This window comes from Benincasa hispida, chromosome 10 (genome assembly GCF_027475165.1).
Source record: "Benincasa hispida cultivar pf3 chromosome 10, pf3_genome.v1.1, whole genome shotgun sequence".
Lineage (NCBI taxonomy): Eukaryota > Viridiplantae > Streptophyta > Magnoliopsida > Cucurbitales > Cucurbitaceae > Benincasa > Benincasa hispida.
This window is the reverse complement of record NC_143487.1, coordinates 23480226-23504965: the sequence shown is the minus strand read 5'-3', so window position 1 is coordinate 23504965 and position 24740 is coordinate 23480226.

The following is a 24740-nucleotide window of genomic DNA, read 5'->3' as shown; positions in this document are numbered from 1 at the left end:
TCATTTTGTTTTTCTTTTTATGTTTATTGCATCGATTGCTAAATCACAATCCAACTCAAAAGTTCGAACTGTTAGCACAATTGAAGAGTTAATGGAAGACATTACAAAAGTTCAAACTGTTCTACCCCTTTACATATAGCCTCAGACCATATGGATGATGGTAAGCAAGCAAACAAAGAGCAGACATGGTATAAAAATCCATGCGTCGGAAATGGAGTTACTATCACTATCTCTTTCCATTTCCATTTCCATTCCCATTCCCATTCCAGAGTTCCTTTGAGACTTTGAAAAAATGAACAACTTTTCTTCGGAACACATACAAGATTCGTCATTACAAAAAGGATAATGGTAATCCCACCATTAACTACTTCATTTATGAATTTCATATTAGATTAATAGCAAATTTAAGGTTTAAATAATATCTTCACTATACTTTTGATTTTCATTCATTTTGGGTCTTTAAACTTTTAGAATGTTCGTTTTGGTCATTTAATTTTAGTTCATTTTAGCTCTTATACTTTTAAAAAGGGATCTTTTTGGTCATTTCATTTTTAAGAAATAAAAATGGTTATTATTTGAAAGTTCAAGAACTAAAATGAACAAAAGTTAAAAAGTACAAGACGAAAATGAATATTTTTAAAGTATAGAGACCAAGATGTACAAAACTTGAAAGATATAAAGATGAAAATAGAGATTGAAATGAAGTAAAGGAAAAATTTAATCATGCCATTTATCCCTAAATCTTGTTTGGGCACCACCACGTAAATTCTCAATGGATGGAGTTTAAGAAATATACTATTTTTCTTGTGTGTGCTAAGTCTTGATTGAGAGTGGGTCCATAGTGTTTGACGTTTATATGATCCACTTTGTGATTTGGTTCCTAAGTCCAACTAAATCCTAATTCATACCCTTTAATAAAGGGTAAAAGTAAAGTCAGTAGTGACTTAAGGTTCTTGATCTCACTCAAAATTCAAAAGCTAAAATGGAAAGTTAGAATTAGAAAAAAGGTTTTTGATAAAAACAGTAAAGGCCAAAATGAGATCAATCCACAGTAAAAAAAAAAAAAAAAAAAAAAATACAAAAGTTTTTATCAGATTCAAACTGGAAATGGGAATTGTTGGAAATAGAACCATAAGGTTAGAAAAAAAAAAAGAAAAACAAAAAAGGCAGAATTTGGGGTCCATAGAAAGACAGTGATGGGTTGGAACAAGGTGTCGTTGAATTTGATAAGATAGGATTATTAGAGCATGTTCACCATAGTGTACATGTGGACGCGGCTTCTATTTCAACCCAAGGATTTAATGCTCAATTTCGTAACTATTTTCATTTAATACTCACTCTAACATCTGACTTCTTTTAAGGTTTCTAATGTCGTCATTAAAGACAGAATTATTACCCTATGTAACCTTTGTCCTTGGTGATTCTTAATTCTATTAATGGGGATTATAGACATGGTAAGTTTAATAAGACTTATCGAAGTAAAAGCAACATTAACTTTTCTAGAACCTTCTCGAAGTATCTACTTATAGCTTAAATGTAAATATATGACATTTTTAGATTTATAAATAAGTATCTACGTAGAAACATGTTAGTATTTCTGTAAGATCCAAGTAATTCTCGAGAATTCTTTTAGATAAGGATGATCTAAGAAATATCTAAAATATTTGTAGAATCCAAGAATAACCTACACAAATCCATGTGAGAAAAAAAAACTCAGTACCAATTTCTTTCATAAAACTAACTTATATTATACATAAATTGAGTTGGTTTGAAGTGGATATGATTCAAATTATGGATAACTTTTACATGAAAAAGTCTTTTGTTTAGTGAGATTGTAATTTTATATAATTATTAAGTTTTGTAATCATGTTAAATGATAAAAACGTACATATATTGATTTGTTTAATCTCTAAAATTGAGTATGGTTGATGACATTAGAAATTAGGTTTATCTCATCCTAATGCTTAGAAACGATTAATATCTCAGAGCAAAGTATTAGGTTTTTAGTTGGATTTCCACATACCCAAAATTTCACTATTTTGAAATGTTACTTATTATATGATTAAGAAGTGAGCATAACACATGATTTATTATTAAGAATTGTTTATATATAGAAAATATCCCCTCTTTAATCTAGTGCCAAACAACAAAGCTATATCCACTTTATAAGTATGAACATAGAGAAAAATGAAGCCTTTCCCCAATTAATCATCCACATACTTGCATATTGAGACAAGAGTGAAACTTCCCTATCATATCTAAAAAGTGAAGCCCCACAAAATTAAACAACACATAATCTATTTAATGAAATTCATGACTTTGGTGTCCCAATACCCACAAGCATCACTACCACCAACACATGGGTCACAGTTTCTTTTAGTCCTTTGAAGTAAAAGATTCATTTTTATCCTTGAACTAATTTGAAATATTGTTGAGTAATTTGTATGTATATGTATGCATGTATGTCTTATTCACATAGCTAGTTTAAATATTAGATCTAGAAGTATACTATATAATGTGCATTTTTTATGGTGAAAATATAAACGTAAGATATTATTGTGTTATGCATATTAATTAGATGAGTGGCTATGCTTAATCTTAGTGCATTTGTGTAACATGTTGATACAAGTACTCATTGCATATCCAAATTAGGTAAGCCATCATTTTTATACCATCAGTAAATACATGTTTTAATTTGTAGATTTATCTTTTTTCATTTTGTGATAGAAATTTTGAAAACCACATTCCATATTTGCCATGTATCCAAATTTTAAAATACAAAATCACATTCAAAAAAATAAAAAAAAAATTGAAAAATTATTTCATTTTTGTTAAACTAAAATATCTGTAATATAATATAATACAAATTATACTTACAATAATAATTTTACATAGTTTAGAAATTTTAGCTATTGTTTTAAAATCTACACATATTAGAAAACAATGAAATCATGGAATACAATTTTGTTAAATTTTATATTCTAAATTTATGGTTTTAGATTAATAATTATGTATGCAATGTAAATTTTATCCATTTGCATTATAATTCTTTTAGGAAAAAGTTCTCTTCTTCCCTTCACTTTATTCAACAGTTGTAGCACTTACTGAATATATGTGGCAGCTGCATATAGAAACTGATCTTTTATATTATATTATGAAATTAAGAAGAAGATTTGCAGATTAAATGTTATATTTTATTTAAATTAAGAAAGAATATTTGTGGATTGAGTTTAAGGCATTTGCATATATATAATATATTTTGACCAAAAATCATACATCATCAATGGCTTAACTTGTCCTATTAATATCCAGCTTTTACTAGTGTGGAAGCTAGTGGTATTACGTTTAATTCACTAATGAATTATTATTTCTTTTTTGTTATTCACTTTAATTTTTAATTAGGTTAATCTATTTCAATTTAGAAACTGACGTAGAAGCATAAATATCTACTCAATGATACATGTAGTGTTATAAAAACCGACTATGATCAAATAGAATAAGATCACAATTAAAGCAGGTTGAGAATAATAATAATGAAGAAGAAGAGAGAAGAAAATAACATACAGTAACTTATGTGGAAAACCCTTAAAGGTAAAAACTGAAAGAGGAATTCTGCTATATAAAATAGGAGTTATAAACTTTCTTTCTTGTGGAGGAACATTAAGCTCTCTTACAAGAAGAAACTTTTTCTATTTTATCTCCGAGATTTTTTGGGATGGTCTCGCGACTATGAGTTCTCGCCTATTTATAGCCAAAAGAAACTTGGCCTTCAAACACATCAGACTCTAAATTGTTCTTGATAGATTTGAAGGATCTAATGGCTCCAATTGTCTTAGAGATGTGAAAGATCTAATGGTCATGAATTGATCTTAGACAAAGTGTAAGATTCAATGACTCCAATTATTTTCAAGAAACTTCTTGAATAATAAATAAGCTTCTAGAAAATTTTTGATAATTATCCAACAAATAGGAGAAGTTTCTCACGTTATGAGCTTTTCGAAATGGTATCATTTTCAAAACCTATATAAATAAGGAAAGTTTCTCCAAAAGTATGAAAATTATATAAATTCAAGCAAGAATCAATATGAAGTTTTGGAAAAGAAAATAAAATATATTTGACCATATAAAACACAATATATTCTATATTTTTTTTGAATTTTCTAGAAATAAACAATGTTATATTTAATAGCATGAATGAGATAATGTGTAGAATACATCATTTTATATACCAAATAAACTATTCGGTATATATTTATATTTTTCAATATATTTGTAAGCCCACCAAAAAATAAACAATGATATATGAGATGTTTATTTACATTTTTCAATATATTAATAATATATTCCATGTATATTTGAGATTTCAATGAAAAAGTGATTGATATTCAACTATCGATATAGAAATAAATTTAATTAAACGAAGAAATGTGATTCGAACTCTGGACCAGATGAACTTCTTAGTCAAGATCTCACCGTCACCGGCCCATAATCCACCAACTATGACTAACAATTGGGCCATAGTCCATTTTATTCGCTATCCCGAACTACTTGAAATCAGAATTGGGTCAACATAGGGAAATTGGATTTATAGCTCTAATAACACTTTCATTTGTAAATATAGCAAAATACAGTATTTTCCAGAATTATAGCCGAACATATGAAAGGTTATGGGAATCTATTTTATGTTAATCCTAAAATATCCTTAACATCTCCTTTAATTATGGTGTAATTAATTCAATAGATTTATTAATTGCACTTATCTAATCCATCAAATTCATAATTTGGACTTTAACGATTTCTATTTAGATATTCAGCATGAATTAACTTCCTCTTTTTCATGCGAATATTTTAACATAAATCTCGGTTCTTAATTCTCTAAATTCTCTACATTTGTATATAAAGAATCTTTAATCTTTAAATATTTGATTTAAATTTTCAAATCTCATATTGTATTACTTTTTTTTTTTTCTCTAAATCTGACCATTTATATTTATCTCTCTTTTATGTTAAGCCTGATCAAATCATAGGTTTTTAAAATTGTTTTTATCATTATTATCAATAATTCCTTTATATGCACATTTAATTACAGTCTAATTAATCTAACTGCTCCACTAATTGCACTCTAATTAATCTATCAAATTCATAATTCATTCGGAAGCATAAATTAACTTTCTCTATTTTGGCATAAATCTTGATTCTTAATTTGAAAATTCTCCCAAATCTCATATTATGTTACTTTTCCTAAATTTGATTTTTTATATTTATTAATCATTTTCTTTATTATAATTTTGCTTTAAACATGAAATATAGTGTTTAGTTCACAATTTCTTGTCTTTATCAATGAAATCAACCTCATAACATGACTACTTTGTAGGTTTTAGGAACTTCGATCTTTCTTCAAATTTCTAATGCATGCGTTTCAGAAGTTTGAAGGTTGTATATTGAACCTTCTTAGGAAAAGAACGTTCGAAGTAAGACTCTCACTCTTGATTCCCTTATTGTTTGACGGATAAAGCTTTCATATGTTTTATAATCGAGTAGCTCGATAATTGAAGGTTGGTTTGTTTTGGATTGGGTATTGGGAGAATAGAAGATTATTCATTCAAAGATGGATTTGATTGATGGTAAAAGAGCTTTTGATTTTTAGGAAAGATGAATCGGTTTCATTGAGGTTTCAAATTTGAAATCTTCTGACACATGTCCCAGTCTATTAAAGGTATGATGATAATTTTATGTGGTGTTTAGTGAAGGTGATAGTAACATCTCATTCACATAGTTGAGGGTAATTTGACCTTTCTAAATTTGTAATTATTATTTTTAAATTTATTTTGCTACTCTTACAAAAATATAATTATTTTGTTATATTTCTAAATGAAATGTTAGAATAAGTTGTTTCTCTAGTAGCCCTTTTAGATATTCCAATTTAAAAAACGGCTACATGCATTTGAATTTGAAATAATAGTTGGGCATGTTTGTTTTTTTTTTTTTTTTTAATCTACAAATTAGTATGGGATGAAAATTTACCTATTTTTCACTTTTAAATTCAACTAAAATAAGGCTAACAAAATGGAGTATATTAAGAAGGATAGAAAGATGAAACTAACAAAAACAAAAGTAACAAATAATAAAAAAAAAAAATAATAATTTGTTTCCTGATTTCCAATGATTATGAGCAGCTAAAAAAATGTGCATAGAGGCTTATAAACTCTGTGTATTCCATTTCGGCTTAGTACCATCACGCGCTACCGTCAACTAGTTGCCACCGATGTGCACCGCCTCTAGTCTCCGTCACAGCCACCGCTGCCAGAAGCCACTGTCCTGTATTGGATTTCGCCGTTGCTGCTGTTGGAGTCGTACAGCGGACAAAATCCACAAGACTGAGTTTTGGTTAAGTTTTTGGTTCATTTTAGTCGAATTTGTGGATACCCAATTAAGTTTCGGCTAGTAGTGAGTGGACTGACTTTAGATTTATTGATTTTGAGTTTACCCATGATGGGTCAGTTTGGTTTTGAATTGCTCTTTCCACATTGATCCGAGATTCAACGATTTGGTGATTTCGGAGGGTTTCAAGGAAGTCCCCAACAAGTGTAAGGTCTTCATTGGGGATTCTTGTTTAATGTTGATCGCTCATTGTGCTTGGTGTGGATTTTAAGCTTGAGACCGTTTTTCTAGCAAGGCTTTTGGCTTTTGGGAGCTTTTTGGTAAGTGACTCGGCTCCGAATTTATTGTTAGTTGTTGGAATTCTATGGGATTAACCTTTAATTTTGGTCTTTAATTTTTCGTTCTTTGCTTAGTTTCAAGTGGTGTTAGCTTTTAATCTTTCAGCTTGGAATGATCTTGGAAGTTTAGGGAAAAGTTAGATGTTTATTTTCTACTGAATTTGTATATGTTTTCATGTATGTAGGAAGAATCTTTCTATCAAGAAAGAGATATCTTCACACTAGTATGGTTGTCTATAATCATCATTATTGTAGTAGTGAGTTAGAGTAATTAATTTGAACCTTCATTTGCAAAGAAACTGTTAGTTTGATTAAAATTCTAGTTTACTCTTTTATACAATAATGAACTAAATTTTCACTTGCTAATACAATTTATTTAAATATTGCTTAGGCACTTTTTAGGTAGTTCTTAGAGTTAAATCTCACTCAAGCACTTTTTAGGATTTTTATATGTGCTTTTTATGTCAAATGATACTTGTGCACTTTTTAGAATGTTCTTGAAACCCATTAAATTTTGTCTGAGCATATTTTCTTTTCTGTCAAAATTATTGAATTAGAGTGCTTATCGATCCTCATCGCTTCCGCTACGTGCTGCTACCATCCCAACACAAGATCTGAGGCTAGTTAATGTAACCTAAACATGTATGTAGTTGACATACAGGTGGATCATGTTTAAGTAATAACATTGTGTAGTATATGGACAAGGTTATTTGCTTTATCCTTGTGTCACTATGGATATGATTCACTTTATAATTGTTCAATAGTTGTAGAGTGTTATAAAAGATTTAATCCTAATCATTGATGTGGAGACATGTGAGTTGAGGTATCCTATACAAAGAGTTTATATAAGATCGAACTATGAAATGATTAGTCTTTCTTTATAATACCATTACTTGAAAAGACTAACATTTCACTAGGATAACTATTGGTAACTTAACTTCAATCATGAGCGAGTTGTGAACTCTTGCCTATGAGGACAATCTTTTGGTTTGAATGGGTGAGAGTGGCCTGATTCACCGACTCAATATGTCTACCATTTTAATGATTTGTTTGAGTGGAGAGTTGGGAACACAGCTACACAAGATGAAATTGATAGAGTAAACATACATGCAACGGAATAAATTAGAATCAATAAACACTCTAATTACACTTAATTCGAGTTTAAAAAGCATGCTAGAAAACTTTTTCACAAAAGAGGGTTTCAAAAATTTAATACCTTTGATGAAACTCTTCAACTCTAGCCCCTCTTCACGAATTGGATCTCCAAATTGGCAGTAGACTACCACAATGATCTTCTCTACTATTCTACAACTTGGATCATGTGGTGAAAACACTGAATTGAACTCAATTAGGTGAAAGGGAGAAGAGAGTTTTAGAGAGAGTGCAGAATTTCTAAAATTCTGATTGCCTCATCCTCCAAAATTATGAATTTTGAAGTTTTTATGGAGTTAATTCATCCAAGCACTAAAAGAACAAACTGAATGACACTTTAATCAGAGTGGGATAGGTGTTGATTAATGGTGGTTGGATTAATCCACTAACTCCAATTTTTCAATTTCATTTTTCCAATTTAGTTTTCACCCAAATTAAATTAACTTTTTAATTCAAATTCAAATATGAATATGAATTTCATTTTATTTAAATAATTAATTAAACAAATTTAATTAATTAAATAAATAAAATTTTAATATAAAATATTAAATTAATTAAACACCTAATTTATACATAAATTCAGTTCATGTCATTTAAATCAATATTTAAATATTTTAGTTTCTCCGATTGCGTTTAATTTTGACAGATTTAAACGTTCTAATTATATCGAATATAATTAATGAAACCCTAAATTGAATTTAAACATGTCAAATTCAAAACTCTAATTTTGATTTTGAACATTTCAAATATGCTCAATTCACTAATCCAAGGTATAATTTTACGAGTTAGTGGAGGGACCTTATGAACCTACAGATCATGAGCTCCAACGATTTGAAATTTAATTGGCTAAACTCTTTAGATCGAATTAATCAATATTCATTAACTATTGAGACATACCACTATAGCTTGATAGTTGCACTTTTCTCACTGTAGATATATTTCTGTCCACTTTAACCATAATCAGTAAGTCGACCCTTCACAGGTTGTTCGTATTTACAGCTAGGTCAAAATTACAGTTTTACCCCTGTAAATACATCTTGTTTTTTAAGCTCCTATTGATCCTCTATTGAACAATTGGTTTATAGTTCAACTAATAACTATATCCCTCTCGACCATGAGAGGGCAGAACCCCTTTGTTCAAAACTAAGAGTCAGTACTTAAGGAAACAACCTATCTGCTATCCCTAAATTGGGTAAGAGTGAATTCCATCTTGCAGAACTATGTCCCCAACTATTTATCTGGTCTTATCCCTAAAATGGGAGGCTTATTGAGTAGTGCTGTTGAACTACTCTCACCTATGCAGATAAAAGGATAATCTCGAATAAACAGGAGTTCATAGTTAGCTCAGGATTAAGATTGAGTTACCTTAGGTCATTGAATTTGAAATAATCAGTTTTAACAGTAAACGATCGTTAAAAAGAAAAGTGACTATTTTGTGGTCTGATCTTATGCAAACATCCTTTGCATAGGATGCCTCCACTCGTATGTCTCCACATGAATGATTTTTGGGATCACAACATTTGTATTAATATACAAAGTGGGCCACATCTAATAGTGTTACCAGGACGAGGTACCCAATCTCATCCATATACTTACAGATCATTTTGGCTATATATGAAAAGTTGATCCGCTTTTAGTCTCCACATAAAGTTAAGTATTCATACTGTAGCCATGAATTTTATTTATTGGATTTTTATAACAGAATGTAATATCAATAACATTTCATTGAATGAACAACTCAATAATACTTTTATTGATAAATAGAATATGTTTCCAATATTTATGAACTGCGAGTTTTAGGACATTCCCAACAGGAACTCAGTTCTTTTCGATCATAGGGTAAGTAGATGAATTGCTCTTTTACGGGCTGATTCCGAGTCTTGAACGATGAGATCCCTCACCCTTTCATTGGCCAAAAAGGGGTTTAGTTTATAGTTGGACTATAACTAATTGTTCATTAGAGGGATCAGTAGTAATTAAGGAGTTAGACGTAACTACATGGGTAAAACAACAATTTTGACCTAACTGTAATTACGACCAATCCATGAAGAGTTAACTTACTGTTGATTGGTTATATCCATGGATATGGAAATATATCTACAGTGCGAAGAGTATGACTGTCGGTCTTTAGTGGAGTGATCGCCAGTCAATAAATGTTGATTAATTTAATTAAAGAGTTTAATTAATTAATCTTGCATCATTGGAGCTTTTAATCCATAGGTTCATAAGGTCCTATTACTAGCTCAATAAGGGTTAAATAAGAATCAATTAATTTTTTGGATTAATTTGAATTGTCTAAATTAATTAAAGAAATTAATTGTATGAGATGCAATTAATATAATGTATATGGATACATTATAGTATAAAATTTGATGAGAGAGATAAATATTTAAATAAGATTCGAACATTAGTTATATGAATGAGATTCGTATAAAACGATAGATTAAGATTATATGAATGTGATTTATATTAAAACTATAAGTTATGTGAGAAAGTATTATTTGAATATGATTCAAATATGTGACATTTATATTACATATGAATTAATATAAAGTTTTTTCAAAAAAAATTTAATTTCATTAAAATTAATTTTAATATATTTTTATTTAAATTAAATTGTGGGAGTTATTTCATCGTATTAGTAGAGGAGTTATTTTGAATAACTTCTCTATCCTCTCTTTCATATAATACAACAGGGAAGTCTTTCACACAGAGGGACAGAAAAGTGTTTGTGCTTTGCAATTCATTCTCTCCCAAAAGAACTCTTTAAAAAACTCTCAAACTTCTATTTCCCTACCAAAAATAAAAAAGAGCCCACAACTCCTTTTTGTTCTTACCTTGAGAATAACAATGTAGAGGTTTTGTGGTGATGTCTAAGAGAAGACTTGTTCTTACTATGTTCGTGAAGGTACTGTGCATGACCTTTGGAAGAGGAAAACGAGAAGAAAGAAACTCTACAAGGGTAAGTGAAATTCTTCTTCTCTTCTTCTCTATATTCATAAAACGCATGCTTATATGTTTAGAATAATGTTTATCCTTCTATATATTTTTCTGGTTTTCAGTATTTTCCAAAATGTAATTAACTGACATAAGGCGTTCATTCGTTTCCGCTGAGGATTCAATTCCTGAAACTTGTATCAGAGCCATGTCGTATCTCTGAATTTCTTTTTGGAAACGGAAATGAGAGAAAAGATGGGTATTACCGCATTGTGAATGTTGGTTTGCAAATTGGATAATTTCAAATTTATGGCACTTAGAATTTACCACTTTAAAATTGTTTAAAGTTGTAAGGGCCCATTGATTTGGGCATTTAAATCATGCTATCGAGTATGTAAGTCCATGTCATTTGTGGTGAAGAGTTTGCCGCGATGGAAACTTGGATTTGTAGCAAAAACTGGTGAAAAGCGAAGGAGGAGCATTTTGGTCTAGAGTGCCGCGACGCCCTTGCTGCAGCGCAGCGATGCTCAGGAGAATTTGTGTGGAGCGTGATGCTCGTCTTGAGTGCAGCGGCACTGTGTGCAATTTTTGCCAAGTGCCTTGCCGCAACGCCGGGCTATGCTCTGGAAAGAAGACCAGAGTGTAGTGCGCTCTTCAGCAGCATCGCTGTGCTCCATAACTGCTCGCACACGTCTAGACGATTTGGAGCTCGTGGGGTCGAGTCTATAAGCTGTTTTTTTTTTGCTGCAGTTTCTTGTATTTTCATTTTTTTGTGAAATATTTGTTATTATAGTTAATTAAATTAATATAATATGATTATATTGATTTAATTAATTTTTAAGGTGCCAAAATTTGATCCAATTTTGCTGTTTATTTAATTTTACATGTGATGTCTGATTAAATTTATATGTTGCATATTGTATGCCATATAGTTTTAAAATCTCCGCTTAGGATTATTTCATGCATCATATTTGATATAAATGTTATAGTATATAGTTGCATAAAATTATAAGCATGCACATGCATCTAGTTTAATATAAGTGTCATATTATATAGTTGCATGTTATAATTAAAGTATATCTATGCATCATATTTTAACATAATTGTTATATTATATGATAGATATGTATAATTTTCATTAATGAATAATATAAGTGTTATATCGTATGATGAAAATGGAATTGCATTGAACATGACATTACTTAGTAAATATAAATATTATACTTAAATTAATGTCATTAGATGTATGATTATAGGGTTTAATATTTTATTAATTTATAATTGTTATAAGTTTAATGAATTCGATTAAAATCTATAACCAAGAATTGTATGCAAACATAAGTTTTAGTTAATTTTAAATGGTTTAAAATTAATTTGTCTAGACTTATGTTAAAGTATTTATAATATGATTAGAAATAGGCTAATCTTTTATTTTCTTTTTGATGGGATTAAATTGAAAATAATAAAAGACTAAATTTGTAAAATAATTGTCTAGAAGAGACCTTTGTTTAAGGAAGGTTCTGTCTAAGGTTGGAGTATTTTAGCTGACGAAAACAGAACACTCCTACCTGAGAATTGACTTGAAAAGTGAATTAGACAAATATGTTATAAGGATGCAATACATGATTAGATTTATTAGAGTGTTTAATAAACAAGAATCATGTATTGTTAAACTTTCCAATATAAGATGTTATATTAGACCAATTTAACAATGGACTTAGATAAATGTTTTAGCTGGATTTACCTAAGTAACAAACTCTAGGTTTTAAATACTTAGTGGGAGATGACAATATATTTGACATGTGATCTGATTCTCTTACATTCTTGGGTAATTCACACCATGAGATTCATGCTTGGCTTCGAGGTGCCTTGATGCGTCCCCCTACGGAAGGTGTTTGCATGGATCAATATCAAGGTGAATTAGAGAAAATATTTATAGTAAGTGGGAGAGGAACGTGTGTCAACACATCCCACAGTCTTCATCATTAGTTGACATCGTAAGATTTATGCTTGGTTTCGAGGCGCCTTGATGCATCCTCCAAAGGATGGTGTTTGCATAGGTCGATATCAGGGTTAACTCTTAAAAATGATAGGATTATGAAAAATGATAGGATTATGATTTTTATTACTCAATATTATTCTTCCCTACGGAAGACTTGTTAAGGTAAATATTATAATTTCCAAAATGATAGGTAACACTTACAAGAATTCATTAAGGTGGTTAACGAAATTCTGACAAAATGAATGGTAACTAAATATTATAGGAATAAGAGTTATTTTGGTGTAATATTTGGTTGAGAATGTCTCAATTCAGTGAATGAGTAACTGACTGCTCTAGGGTGGCTTTTTCTAAATCACTGAAGTATCATTGCAAAATAAATTATTAGGGTTCAGTACAGTTTTGCTAAAATTTGATTGGATTTGTTTTAAGAGTTATTCAAGTTTTCTAATATAAATAAATTTGTTTGGCTTTAGCAAATATGTCAAATTCAATGATTTCCTTATTAGCTTTCGAATTATTAACTGCTAATCATTTCACAACTTTGAAAAATTGTGAGCCTACAGGTTTCCTACTATGTTATCGGAACCTACAGGTTTCCTATTATATTATCAGGCTGACGGGTGCCATACTATGTTTGGGAGCCTTTGAGCCACCAGATGCATGTTAGGTTGGGTTAAATCGCTCAATAGGTAGCCATCTAGGATTAGTTGATATATGCATGTCCCACTAATATGTTGCATTTATTAGACATAAATGCATAGTCTGACTTCGGTAGTGGGGTTATTTACTGAATATTTTATACTCACCCTTTTTTTATATTGTGTTTTTCAAGTAAAGGAAAGGAAGCAACGATGCATAACAAGAAGAATCCATGATAGTGTTATGGGACCAGAAGAAGTTTCCGCATAGTTTTCATGTTTTAAAGCTAGTCTTATGTTGTCTAAATTCCTTTTGGAACTTTTGTTATTTTAGTTTTTCAGAAATTTATGTTTTAACTGTTTTGTAGTAGGGGTACCCCTAGCAGAGGCTTTGAGTTTTGATCTGTTTGTTCGTAAAAAATATTTCTTTAAAAAAATTCGTTATGTTTTAGTTATTTCTGTTAAAGGATTCTACTTTAAAATTATGCATGCATTTGGTAATGTCCTGTTAGTGTGTCTTAGAGAATCGGGTTGTTACACTTCTATCATTGTCTGCCACTAATAATTTGAGTATTCCGTTATTATCTATTACTATCAAAAGTTGTAAATTTTATGTTTTGTTATGTGAATATTCTTCCTTGGTATAAATAGACAAAGCTAAAAAAAAAAAAAAAAAACTAAATATTGTAGTCTACCACTGATAGTTAATGATAAAAGTCTATAACTGTCAATCAATGATAAAAAGTGATAGACTTCTATCATTGTTGGGCAGTGATAGTCAATGAAAGAAGTATATCGCAGTTTACCAATGATAGAAAGTGATGTCTATCTTTGATATTTTGAATATTCTATTATTGTTTATCACTCTCTACTTCTTTAAATCATTTTACCACTGATAGTCAGTAACAACCTTCCATCACCGTCTATTGGTGCTAGAAAGTGATATATTTCTATCATTAGTACTTAGTGTAGTAAGTGATATACTTCTATCAATGATAATCTTATATAACTATCTTTCAATAATATAATATGCTTGAAAATAGTATTTTCAGTCAATTTCTTTAAATCAATTTACCAATGATGGTAAGTGATAGTCTTCTATCACTATCTATCAGTGATAGAAAGTGATATATTTCTATCACTAATAGTTAGTGATAGGATGGATCGAATCTCTCTTTGATCGCTTTTATTTTGATTTTGGGAAGATGAAAAATATAGAAAATTAAGAAATAAAACAAACATCATCGTGTTGTGAGTTATTTAAGATTAAGCATGAATAAAAATTAGAGGAAAAATTACCATTGTAGTTTCCTCTTCTCTTCACTAGAACTTTTCCTTGAATTTGTTGATCTTCTCCTTCATTGAGAACTCCTTCAAGAAGTCTTCCTCAGCTATGATTCTTGGCAAGAACCCACTGGTAAGAGTTCTTTTGAAAGAGAAAGGAATTTAAAACAGGAGAAGCCAATTTCAAAGAACTTATTCTTCTGTGTATTAAGAGTGAGCAAAGAGAACTTCAAGAAGACTTAGGGTATGTTTGGGAGTGATTTTGTCTTTTGCCAAAATCACTTTTTCTTAAAATGATGGTGTTTGTTAAGTGATTGACCTGGAATAACCCAAAATGGCTATCTAATATAATTCATTTTTTGTTAAAATATTGTTGAATAGCCTGTCATAAATTATTAATAAAACAAATAATTATATATATATATTGAATTTTCTTTCAATATCTATTATAAATATTCACCTTACTCAAAATATCAATCATGCATATAAGAATTTAACAATAAATAAATTAAAATATATATTTACCATAATTATTTAGTTAAATAATAATTTCTCGAATAGAAAATACAACTTTGAGTAATTAGACAACTCTAAATACATTTTTAGAACCAAACATAATAATTCAAAATCATTTTTAAATATCTTAAAATCACTTTAAAAATTTTGGAACCAAACATAAATTTGATTGTTCAAAAATCAATTTTACAAAATCAATTGTACCTAAATCTCTTTTTCTAAAATCACTATTCCAATTATGACTCCCAAATACACCCTTATCATTTAAGAATAACTCCCTTATTTGATTTTACGTAGGAGAGTCTCTAAACTCCCTAACTCCCCACCTCCTCTTCAGTAAGGGAAAATAAATAATTAATTTAATTAAATATCTTATATTTAATTAACTAAATATTTCAATCATATTCAAATACATATTTCTCTCTTGACCTATAATTTTAATATGAATCTCATCCATATTAATATATAATCTATAGTTATAATATGAATCTTATTCATATTAATTTAATATTTGAATCACATTTGAATTCTCTCATACCATATAGTTTAAACTTGAATCATATTCATAATTACATAATAATATATCTACTACATACATAACATTTTATATTAGTTGTATCTAATACAATAAATATATCATTCCCTAATTAATGTGAACATTTCAAATTGTTCTTTCAATACTTTGGCCCTTGTTGATCCATTATGAGCTAGCAAGGGAACCTTATGGACCTACAAATTATAAGCTCCAATGATCATAGATTAATTAATTAATAAATATTCATTAACTATGTGGCAAACCATTATAAATCCATAGTGCACTCTTATTCATTGTAGGACAAGTTGCATCCATAGATATAATCATTAAACGTAAGTCAATTCTTCACGAGTCTTTCGTAATTACAATTGGGTCAAATGTTTGTTTTACCCTTGTAATTAACTCTATATTCTTAAGTACCATTGATTCTCTATTTAACAATTTATTTATGATCCAATCATAAACCAAGTTCCTTTCGAGCCAATGAGAGGACGAGACCCATTGTTCAAGTTTTGGAGTCAGGACGTAATGGAACTACTCATCTAGTTACCCAATACAGGAAAGAGCGAATTCCATCTTTTGAAATTACGTTCCCAGCTCCCTATTTGGTAAGTTTTTAAAATGGTAGACATATTGAGTTAGCGGTTTAGACCACTCTCACCCATGCAATTCAAAGGACGAGTTTTTATAGATAGAAGTTCATAACTCACTCAGGATTGAAATCAAGTTACATATGATTATCTTATGAAATATTGATCCCTTCAACTAATGAAGTTACAAAGAGAGATTAATTATTTCGCGGTTCAATCTTATACAAACTTTTTGTATAAGATTCCCCCACTCACATGTCTCAACATGAGTGATTTGGATTACATTGTTGGTAGTAATTACAAAGTGGGACGTATCCATAGTGTCACCAGAATAAAACACTAAACCTTATCCATCTACTGTAGACCTTTTGGGTTATTACTTAAATATAATCTATTGTATGTCAACTACATACTGTTCAAGTCTCATGTAAGTAACCTTGGATTTTTCCTTATTGGATAGAGTTACACAAATTTAAGACAAAAATTATTTTATTAATAATAAGTAAATTGTTTATGTATTTACAAACCATGATTTTAGAACATAAAATCTAGCAGTAATAGCCTTTTATCACTGTCTATCAATGATAGAGAGTGATAGTGATAGCAAGCTATCACTCACTATCAATGATAGAATTATATCACTTTCTATCCGATAGAAGCTTATATCATTAATAACCAGTGATAGTCTTTTATCATTTATATCATATTCTATTAATAATGTAAAAAAGTACTATCAACCTATTAGTATAAAGTCAATCTTTGGCCACTTGCTTGTTTTATTTTTAATTGATCTCTTATTTGATTCTCTTAATCAATATGATCATCAACTTCCTGCAAAGAAAAAAATTGTTTTTAAGTTAGAAGATACATGGTTAGGAAGATAAATTGTTTTTAAATTAGAAGATACATTGTTAGGAAGATAGTGATAAAGTCTAGTATTATGGCTATTCATGGGTTGAGTTGAGTTGGGTTAAAAGACTTTTTAGATCTAATCCAATTGTTCGGGTTATAAATTTCTTCAACCCAAATAACCCTTATTAAAAAATGAACCCAACCCAACCCAACCATGAAATATTTGGGTTGAGTTGGTTCGGGAGGTCATTTGTTTAAAATTTTGTTCTAAAAAGAAGCGCGGAATGTGATTTGGGACACGATGGGAGTTTGCGTGCCCAACGTAAATATGTAAAAATCTTTTTTAATTATTTATATATTGAATTAAGATTAACAACTCAATTTCAATTTAAATAGTGAAAATTTTCTTTCTAAAGTGCAAAGAAACTACTTTTAAAAGTTGTTGAAGAATAAATTATTAAAAAAAATTAAAATCAATATATGTATAAATAATTGTGTTATAAGTAGTAAAAAAACATATTTTAAATGTAATAATAAATTCGGGTTGGTTTGGGTTATATTAGGTGAACCCATTAACCAACCCAACACATAAAATTTTCATTAATTTGAACCTGGCCCAATCTAAACCATGCGGGTTGGATTGGGTTGATCAATTTTTTCGGGTCATCAAATTTTTTGAACACCCTTATCTAATATGATAGAAGATTATTTCAGTGATTTGATAGACGATGATATGACCAATGATAGACAGTGATAGCATACTATTAGTGTTTATCAATGTTACACGTGATCAATGGATGGGAGATGCAAGCAAAATCAATGTGTTTTTTTTGGAGCATGGGCTTTTTGAACTTTTTGTATGGGTTGGAGCAAAGTTTTGCTATATTTGTAAATTGTTTTTAGCTTTGCTATATTTGTAATTAATTTGGCCTATTTTGCTATATATATAAACAATTTTTTTAAAAAAAATTGATTTGGCTATCAATCGCTCCCACTTTTGGAAAAATAAAGGGTAATTGCAATGAGAGTATCTTTAGGGATAATAACCAAGTATATAACAAAATTTAAAAAAAATTGAAAAAATAAAAAAGTCTAGCAACGATAGACTTCTTTTGCCGATGGACTCTTACTTACAATATGATCTATCACTCATAGACTACCTAAATTTTGCCATATTTATAATTAGTTTTAGATTATGATACATCTGCTAATATTTTAGATCTAATTGCTATATTTGAAACCGTCCCAAAAATAAATAATGAAAAAATAATAAATTCGTGTCAGATTTAATTTTAATACTTTTAATTTTACTAAAATCTCAAATCATTAAAATTTGTTCAAACTGAAGATGTGGATTATGAATTACTTTATTTTCTTTAGAAAAAATGGAATTGTTTGTTGTTGACCAGAATAACAAACTTATATGGTGACCACGTTTTTTTCTTTTCAATTTTTATTCAATTTTATACTGTAAAGAAAGTACTAAAAAAAAGTATAAATTTAAAAAAGACATACATTCAAATCTAAATTTAGAAAAAAAATTAAGTATGTTTTTTTATATAAAAAGACATTTATATCCAAATTATTATAACTATTTATTTTCAGTGTTTTTTTAATTTGGTTTTGGGTGGTGTTGGTTTGCAGTAGATGCAATCCAAATAGTGTGTTTTGAAGCTTGGCTTGAGAAGAATATGGTAAACAGCCAATCAATAGGGTTGTTTACTAATCCTCGACTCCCACTTATGATAGACTTATTAGCTCCAATATTTATTCTGTTGTAAAGCGAATAGAGAAACTGTTATCTAAAGCAGGTTATAAGGGTAGAAACGGTTCGGTTCGGTTCAATTTGGTGGTCAAACCGAATCGAATCGATTTTTTAAAATATGAAACCGAATCGAATCGATTTATTGGTTCAAACCAAACCGAACTGAATCGTATATATGCAAAAGCCCTCTATACACATCAAAGAAATTTGGCTGCAAATGGTGAAGCTGTTAACGGATTTTGAGTACCATGTGATGTGCGTTGGGACATGAACGTTATGGAATGACATGAATAATTTGATTGTGCAAAAGCCCATCTCTTATATTAGGACCAAATGTGTGTGGATATCTAGTTACACTCAAGATTTTGTGCGACAATAAAAAGAAAATTTAATATATTTACTATTTCATAAAATCATAATTTCTATTTCTATTATTCCTATTTTCATAAAATTATCATTTTAGTTATTTATAAGTTTAATTATATTTTATTATTATTATTATTATATTGATTTATTTATTATTATATTTATATATTATATATTTCTCCATATCTATTGTGTTCCATTGTGCTTCTCAATTTCACAATAACAAATAATTTTAAAAATGCTTACTATTTTACCAATTTCTTTTTAAAGTATTTTTTTCTATGTGAGTTGGATTATGTTTATTTTATTGAAAATAAATCAAATAATAGACATTTATATAAGAAGAAAATGTAAATATAGCAATCAGACCTAAAGTATTAATAATTATAATACAATATAAAATAATTTGTAGATATAACAAAACTTAGATCTAGCTTTTGGAGTCTACCAATGATAGACTATATGTTGGTAGGAGTATATCATTGATAGGAATCTATCAATGATAGAGTCTATCATTTGATAGCTTTTGCTTTATTTGCAATTCTTTAAAAATGTTGCTATACACTTAATTATTAACCCTAAAAATGTTATCTATTACGATTGCCACTTATGTAATTAGATTGTCCATAAAGAATACCAATTTAGCTATTTCGTTTGAAATATTTGGACCTTATAAAGACCCAACGTGAAGAGGGGAATTGGAGCGTATGGCAAATTTTAGGGTTTGGTTTTGAAAAATGGCAAAATGGGCAAATAATAAGGTTTGTGGCAACTGACATGCACATGACCACGAGTTTTCAAATCCTTGTTTTACCCTTGTCTAGTTTGTAGATTTTGTTATTGATAAAACTACAAATACATTGTAAATGTAGAATCATAAACAATGACGGGTTTTGTATACGGGGTAATTGTTGATGCTTTTGTTCTCCACTTTCCCTCTAATCGATTCATTTGAAAAACTAAACATAACCGCCTTCCTCAAAATAACCACCCTAATGTTTTAATGTAGATTTTATTATTAATTTTAACTCTGTTTAACAACTTTTCAAATTAATTTCACTTGAATTAAATATCTAAGTTTTTCTATCAAATTTATATTTTAAATATTCATATATTAGCAAATTTCATTTATCTAATCAAATTTTAAATTTATTCAAATGTTTGCATGTTTTAAAGTTATTTTATACACATTTTTAATAAATTAAACATATATGTTCCCATATTTTTTAAGGTTTAAATTGTTTTGTTATTATATTCAATGGTACATATTTCATATTGAGTCACTATTTTAGCTGACAATTTGATAATACCGACTTGCCCTTAGTTGGTTCTATGTCCGGAATATTAAATACAATGTACTTGTAGAGTTTTATCAATAACCTAAATATAAATACACTGTAAATAGAGAGGTTAATTAATAATCGGGATATAAATACAATGTAATCAAAGAGTTTGATTAATAACCAAATTAATGATATTATAATCTAACCGATCCAATTTCAAAAGCGTCATTCCTTGCCCTCTTTTAAAATTTAAATTTATTTTTAATATTCAAATTAGATTTTGATAACTACTTCATAAATTGATTTAAAATAAACTCATCTCTTCCTTATTTTTCTTATTCAAATTAGTTATCTGATTTGATTTGATTTAACCAATTTTTTGAAAATATTTAGCATTAATCCATCTTTAATTTGTTTATCCACATTTTTTATTTTAATGTATATTATATCTTTATATTTTATATTATTTTAAATTTGGATTAAATATTTTTTATTCCGATTAGAATTTTACTTTTATATGTATTATAGTCTACCAAACTGTATATTTTATTTAAAAGTTATCATTTTTTTTGTATTTTTTAATCACTTTTTATTCATTATCATCCTATTATATTATTATACCATTCATTTGTCTTTTTGACAAATAAATAAATATCATTTTTGCTATTTTTGCTATGCCTCTCCAAGGAGTTAGGCTCCTTCTGTAAGTTGTGTGGTTGAGGGAGTTATATGTAATTGTTGAAGCTTAAATGAAAATGAAATTATGAATACAGTGTAATTGTAAATAAATGAACTCTTTTACTGATTTTTCTCCGCGAATCATATTTGAATTTATATTTTATTATCAAATTAGATTTATCTAGCTACTTATCGAATTGATCACAATAAACAAAAACTTCATGATTTTTCTCTCCAATTTATATTTGAATTTATCTTTTATTATCAAATTTGATTTTATCCTACTAATTTCGATTTGTTTAAATGTTTTGTTACAAATTCAATTATATCTAAATACTTTTTTTCATTATTTTATACCCATTGTTATCAAATTAATTTGATCTTTTTCTTTTCATATTTTCATATAGAAACACATAGAAAGAGCTTGTTGTACTTAAAAAGAAATATATAAAAGGGAATTAAACTTTAAATGTTTGAAACAAGTATATATATATATATAATATATATATATATATATATATATATATATTGTTTAGTTTATTATTAATATGAATATTAATATCATCATCATCATTATTATTATTTATTAAAATAAGATAACAAAAAACCCTAAATTTCATCTTCCTCATCTTCTTCACTTAGCCAGCCCCAAAATCTCTTTTTGTTCCTTCTCAATCTCATATCTGCAATCGTTGGTTCAACATCCCTTTCTTGAATTCCATCATTTTGGCTAGCTTTTGATGACCACCCTCGCTAGGTTGCCGACCTTTTTTGGTCGCACACATATTTCTTGCTTTTGTTTCTACTTTGAACATCGTTTTCAATAATAACGTTTTGGGATTGATAGTGTTTAAAGTCGACTTTCAAGATCGTATGAGCAAAATGGTCACATGGAATGAAGACGATGAAAATCTTTACGACTGGTTTGATGTCAAACACAATCATATTCCCAATAGTCACATTGTCCTGAAATTGCAATTCCTTCAAATCCTCACTTGCCTACAATAGTACAATCAATTTTGCTCTTACTCACCTTGGAGGAAGTCCATCATTGTAAACATCTATCAGTTCTAATGACCCCTATTGTTTGGTCTTCATCTTCCCTTGTATACACTTATTCTATAGGCATTAAATACCATATTGGGTGATTTTTAATTTTTACTTATGGAATTTTTAAATACGGTGTATTTGTGATTCTAGAATGTTTAGTACTTATTTTTTTTTTTGTTTTGGGTAGTTTTGTCATTTACTAATTAGTATTTTCCATTATATAAGTTTGCTTTGCTATTTTATAATTTTGAAATGTTTTTACCACTCTTCCAAATGAAACTTTAAAATTTGTTACTTATCTGGGCCAATGTAAAGAAAAGAGAAAATGATAGGCCAATCACTAACCCTAGAAATTATAGAATTTTTAAAAAATAGCATTTCTAACCATCTCCAATAAGTTTCTCTACAGCCAGATGTAATGTCCACTGGTATAGCAATATTGGAATATGCATAGAATAGCTTTTAAGTCATTATTTCATCACCAATATGTAATGCAACAATTCTTGGGACCACATTTTTAATGAAGCACATATACATTTACAATCACTAGCAATATTAATCTTTCAAGGTTTAAATTGAGCATATAGATCTATGAGACCTTCATGATTAATTATTTGGTTGCTAACAATATTATTTAAACTGCTGTCACATTCCAACTCAAGTAGGGAGGAATGGCTCATTAAATCAGGTAGTTATACATCCATAACAAAGTTCAAATGTCTCATTATTTGTTGCATTAAAATATGTATGGTCAGACTAAGATGATGATAATATCTTGACAAAATTGGAAAGGTGCTCTTAATTTTAAGATAGATTGGAAAAGTAAAAAAAAAAAAAAACCATCAATATAACTCGATCTCATATATCTATTAATGATAGAAATTAATTATCGATTTATCACTAATTTACCTCTATCATTAATTTAGTGATGGATGTTTCATTTACAAACACAAAAATGATATATTATTACTAAACTATGTAATTGATATACTGAGGGAAAAAAATTGCATAAAAATAATCGGAGGGCAATTATTAGATGTATTCTAGCATGTACCTAATCCTATGCATCTTTTTGTTAGTAATTAGTAAAAAAAAATATATGAACATTTTTAAGGCAAAATACTTAGTTACAATTATAATTAGACAATCACACAAATTGTCTAAATTATAATTTATCAGATACAATTTTTTTTTATTTCTTTTATAAAATATTTTAGTCATTATTATTTTTATGTGAGTGATGATAAGAGATGCATAAAGATAAAAATGCACCAAGTATTACTTTTTTTTTAAATAAAAATTTGGTCACACGGCAAAATTTTATTGAGTAAATGTCGAAGCTATAAGTAGATAAATGGTTAGCACTCAAGTGATTTTTCATATTTAATCAGGTAAATTTTTTTGCAAATATGCCCATATTGGAGATTTATTTAGTTGGCTTTATAGTTATTCTAAGGTAGTGGTTTCTGTAATTGTTTCAAATAAAGTCTTAACATCTATTTATGACATCAGATTATTTTCCTATACAATACTTTTCTTATATGGAAATATCCGTCTAGAATATTTCATCCGGTATTTTCCATTACTAAAGCGTAACTTGTAGGGATGAAAGCCCTAAAACAGCCGAAGAAAATAAAACCATTACTCATTATTAATTTAGATATTTTGAAATATAAGTACACTGAAAATTTTCAGATAAACACAGAGACCAAAATATATATTTAGCATACTATATAATAAATCATAGGTTATGCATGCTTAAAAATTACAGAGAAAAAAAACAAGGAAGGGATTTTTACCTTTGTAGAATCGAATGAATATCCAATTCTCCAATTGGGATTTCACGAATACCTCCAAAAATGTTACCTTCCTATCTCTGGAGAATTCTTGAGGTTTTGTTTGTGGGAGCTAGAAAATTAACTGGGAAAGGATGGGAAATTTTTATAGAGAGACATATTTCACATAACCTTTTTGTGGTTCATTGCAATTCGCCTCCAAAACTTACGTGGGAGTTATTTGATTTAATTAATTAATTAAAATAAATAAATAATTAAATCTAATTTAATTAATGATTTCATTTAAATTATATTTAAATGAAATATCTCTCACATAACCTATAGTTTTAATTCAATTAATTAAACTAAACTAAATCAAATAATTATTTAATTCTCCAATTAAATAATTACCAAATTAAATATCAAATATTTAATTTAACCTATAAATGAATCATATTCAATTGTATTTCTCTCATAACCTATAGTTTTAATATGCATCAAATATACATTAATTTTAACCTATAGTTTTAATATAAATCCAATTCACATTAAATTAATATTTGAACTCCTTCAAATATTTAAGTCTCCCATAAATTAA